Here is a 4,562-nt window from a genome sequence, read left to right as displayed (position 1 = left end):
TGTCACTGCGGAGGCAGCGCAGAGGAGGAGGATGCGCTGGCAGAAAACACGGCTGCCACGGCGCTAAAACGAACAGCCCACTCCTCAACTTCGTGCCTCACAAACCCCAAATCAAAGCCTGCAGCCCACGCGCAGGGGACGGGTGACGGGAGGAGTGACCCAGCCACAGGCAGCGGGGAGAGGGGACAGGACCACGCTGGCTGTAACAGTGAGCACAGCCCAGGGCCACCACCCTCTGCGTCGCCAGGCCCCTGATCCGGGCACTAACAGCACTTGGGTGCAATTCTCGCACCCCTGCTATCAACGGCCATCGGATCAGCGTGATTATTTTTAGCAGCAGTAGCAGCGAGGCTTTTGGGGGAGAGGGGAGGGCAGCCCCAGCTCCAGCACAACCAGAAACACCAGAAAAACACTCTTCCAGTGCCTCCGCGGAGCTGCAAAAGCACCCCAGGCCCTGCCCCAGGGACACTGATGTGCTCCTCCGCTCGCCCACGCTATCGGAGCGGTTCACAAATGCAGAGCAAATAAAAACCCAGAGGAAGGAAGAACTGAGACAGCGTGGCTCGGGCCCCGCGGGGCCGGGAGAGGGGACCCTGGGGGGCAGGGTTGGGAGGAGAGCAAGGGCACGATTCATTTTTTAATTCTATGATAAAACTAAAACAAGGCTGAGGTCATCGAGCTGGAGCAGACGTCTGCTCCTAACGGTCAAAGGAAAAACTGAGTGCTCCTACTGCAGAGCCGTCCTTTTCGTACACCGAACCTCCCAACCGCAAGGCGCGGGGCTGGCCCCGGCTAAACGGCACCGACCCACAAACCCGCACCGTGAGGGGAAACACAGAGGTCTGCTCCCAGAACATTCAAAAATCAGTGATTTCTTCAAGAACAGGACTAGTTAAATAGACTGCCTACACGTACTGCTGCAGATGAGCGGCGTGGCTGGATGGGAGAGCCCTGAAGACCCCGCGCCTCCGGGCTGAGCTGCGGTGGGACGGGTCCCTGCACCCCGTGCAGGCCAGTCCTGCCGGAGGCAACACCGCCCTAGGGAGGTTTGCGGTTCCCGCAGTTGTAGCAGCAGGGCCAGCTCGTCAGGTAATTTCAGTGACCTCAAAAATTCAAAAAAATTACAAGGCTGGCCTTAAAAATAACTACAAGAAACAACAACAAAAGGCTTTTTCTCCTCTGCCCTATGCATACAACCCCCTCACCCCTTCCTTCAGCTTCCCACATGGCAAATGCTCTTTCGCTCTTCCCATGGACTACAAACCCAAACAGGAGACAGCTGGTTTTCTTCAGGAAAAGGGAAATTCCCTCTGTGTCCCCTTCCAGCCGACAGGAATGACTCTGTGCGGGCCGTGAGGACACGGAGGGCGAGGCGGCTCCGTTTGCCGGGGCTGCACCTCCCGTGCGACCTGTTCCCGGGGCGGCCTCCTGCCAGCCCGAGCCCGGCGGCTGCTGCAGCGTGTTTCAGCAGGCAAACGGGGCTGAACTCCTCTTCTGGGGCCTGAAGGAGCATTAATGCTCACAGCAGCCATCCCGGCAAGCAGGGTGCTTCCAGCAGCATTCCCACAGGGGAATGGGAATCCCCCACAAGGCCAGGGAATCAGGTACCTAGAAAACTATGTTTTTCAAGTTACAAAAGAGCTGGTAGGAATCCTTTGGGAAAAAGAAAAAGCTTATTACTGTAATTGCAGAAAGCTGGTTTCAAATCCTCAAGACGCTGAGATAGCAGCAGAAAGCTGGGCGGAACAGGGGAACCCCAAACTACAGCCAGCCTCCGACGGCATCCTTCCAAATGCGCCGTGCAAGAGACACCGCCTCTGCCACATCCACGCAGGGAGAAAAACAGCAACCAGGCCCCCAAAATGAAGGACGAAAGGAGCCCTTTTCTGGCATCATCTTTTAGGGCTGGGAGGACACCAGTAAAACCGCTGGGTCTGCCTAGAGAGGGACACTCGGCAGCTGATCAGCTCTCCTACGGCACAGGCAGAGGACAGAGCTAAGACAGAGGGGAGCAAAGTGTTCCCGCTCCACTCTTGGACATATTTCAAAATGTGAATCTGCCCCTGCCAGATTCCTGCTGGGCAACTCCATCCATCTTCAATCCAAAATCCACCCACATTTCATTTACAAAATTCTGCAGAAAGCTAAAAAAGGATGAAAACAAAAAACCAAGGGAGCCCAGGGAATCAAGCAGCTGGTTTGCAACCACGCCAGCACTCTCGCAGCCCGGGGCGGTGCTGAGCTGGGCTGGCCGTGGCCACGCTCGAGCGGGGCAGCCAGGGCAAGAGGCACGCGGCTGCCGTCCCGCCGCCGCTCCCGGCACCTCGGCTGCAAAACTTAAGGGCTTGCAGCTGGGATGAGCCGTCTGGGGTTCGTGCTCCCTCAGGGCCGGGCCCTCACCAAACCCGCGGCAGGCAGCAGCACAGGTAATCTTCGCAAGAGAATTACGGAGCGGGGAGAAGCTATTACGTGTAATCATCTGCAATGACAAGGTAACGTTCAGTCCTAGGCTTCAGTATACAAATTATCTTCCCAACCTGAAGGAGAAATGGCTGGTGGTGTCTAGAGAGGCCAAGAGAGAGACATCTTGGCTATATATGTTCCAAAGAGGTACGTTTCTCTGCACATTCATACCCTAAAATTAGAATATACGTTGTTTGATACATACTTCATTTATTTCCCCTGCTTAAAACAGGGTCTGTGCATTGCTCCACGCTCACCAGAGCTTCTGCAGGGGCTACGGCTGCTGCAGCCAGGATTTGCTGATCAGCCTCCAGCGCACGTCCCGTGTTGCAGAACCCAGGCCTTTTCTTCACCTGTGCTAACTAGAGCTGGCATTTCAACCAAGCTGTGCTTCATGAAGATTAAATAAAGAAGGAGGCCGAGGGAGGGAAAACAGGGGACTGAAGACAGCAGAATAACTCCAGATTCACAGTCGAGTGTTTCCCTCTCAGGTGTCCCGCACATCTCGGCCAATGTAAACACACCCCAGCACATCCTATAAAATATAAATACTATTTGGCACAGGATTACTGGGGTTTATGCTCTAGCAGGTAATAAAAGTTTAATCCAATCCAACGTTTGCAGGGAGGACTGGACCAGGTAAGTGAGATGCCTTAAGCTGCTTACTGGAGATGTCCACAATAGTCATAGTAACAGAGAGAAAAGAAATCCTCATCAGAAGATGATTTCTTGTCCATCGCCAAGTGCTGCTGTGAGGCACTTTCGCTCAGGAGCTAGCAGCCGACACTCGGGCTTGGGCTGAATGAAGAATTTCTCCCTTGTCATTACCAGAAGATACCAATTATCCAGTGCCAAGCCAGGAACATTTGCTCTCACTGAGCACCGACTGTGCTGGCACAGGACCTGGCACCTTCTACTCAAGTCATCGACCTCTAAAGCAGGGAGTCTGAATGCCCTGGTCCTCTCGAACAGTACATGTGGGTACGTGGACGGGAAAAACGTGCGGGAAACTGCCGAGACAGCAACAGGGATGCCCACAGGAATGGTGGCTGCTGCAAGTCAGCACGGACTGAAGCCCTGGCCCTTCTGCAGCCGGGGCAGTAACGGCCGCAGTAACTTAACTGAACTGCATTAACAACCAGGGAGGTTCCCCCTTTGTAACAGAAGAAAATTCAAGCACTGTACAGCAAAGCTAAGAAAAGACGGGAAACGGCTTCTTTCAGAGCCAGACTCTGATTAAACACACGCAATTTAGCGTCTAACGCCCCAAACAGCTTCGCTCCCTTCATGGGATGTCAGAGTCACGCTGTTAAAACCTCATCTCAGGGACACACTGTGAGACCCCAGGTCCCCACGTAGGGCAGCCGGTGTGCGAACGGGCTGGAAGCTCATGCCTGGGGACGGCAAACCCAGCCCCTGCAAATGCCTCGCACACGCCAGCGCGGTCTCTGAGCAGAGCTGCTCTCTGCCTTGCCTCTCCCAGGTGTTTGCACGCTGCTGAGAGCATCAGGTGCGTCAGGGAAACAACCGCGTGCTCACGGAGCTACGCTGGAGCCTGAGCGACCTCCTCGGCTACCTGCCCCCCGCGTTGCACTGCCTTGTTTCCCTCCCAGCATCTGCAGGACAAAACTTCACGCTTCAGAAAAATTAAACCTGATATTGATAAACTTTCTATTGGATGCCTTTCTTGGCTAAAGCAATCATGACCTTCCAGTAACATTTTGCTTCGAGTGCCAGTCCTGAAAATCCCCACGCTTGCTCTGCATGGTGCATCTTAAAAGAGTAAATCGCTGCTCGGTGCCATTTGCAACCCCAAAGCAGGGTCTGACACCAACAAGTTTTTTGTTAGAGACAAGGGTTGATTCATCTCTGACCAACAGCATTCCCTACCCGTGGCCCTGGGAATGGTAACACTGAGCTTGGAGTTAAAAATACATTTGGACGCAGCAGCATGATGTTTATATGATGAATGCTCTTTCTAAATGGCATCGCCATTAAGTAAGTCTTCATACTAATGTCACCCGCTGTAGGTGCCACAATCTCTAAGCTCCAGCAAATCCAAGGACTTCTGTTAAGGCCTCCCTATGCGAGAGAGGTTA

The sequence above is a fragment of the Platalea leucorodia genome, assembly GCF_965183815.1.
Source record: "Platalea leucorodia genome assembly, chromosome: 16".
NCBI lineage: Eukaryota > Metazoa > Chordata > Aves > Pelecaniformes > Threskiornithidae > Platalea > Platalea leucorodia.
This window is presented reverse-complemented; position numbering follows the sequence as displayed.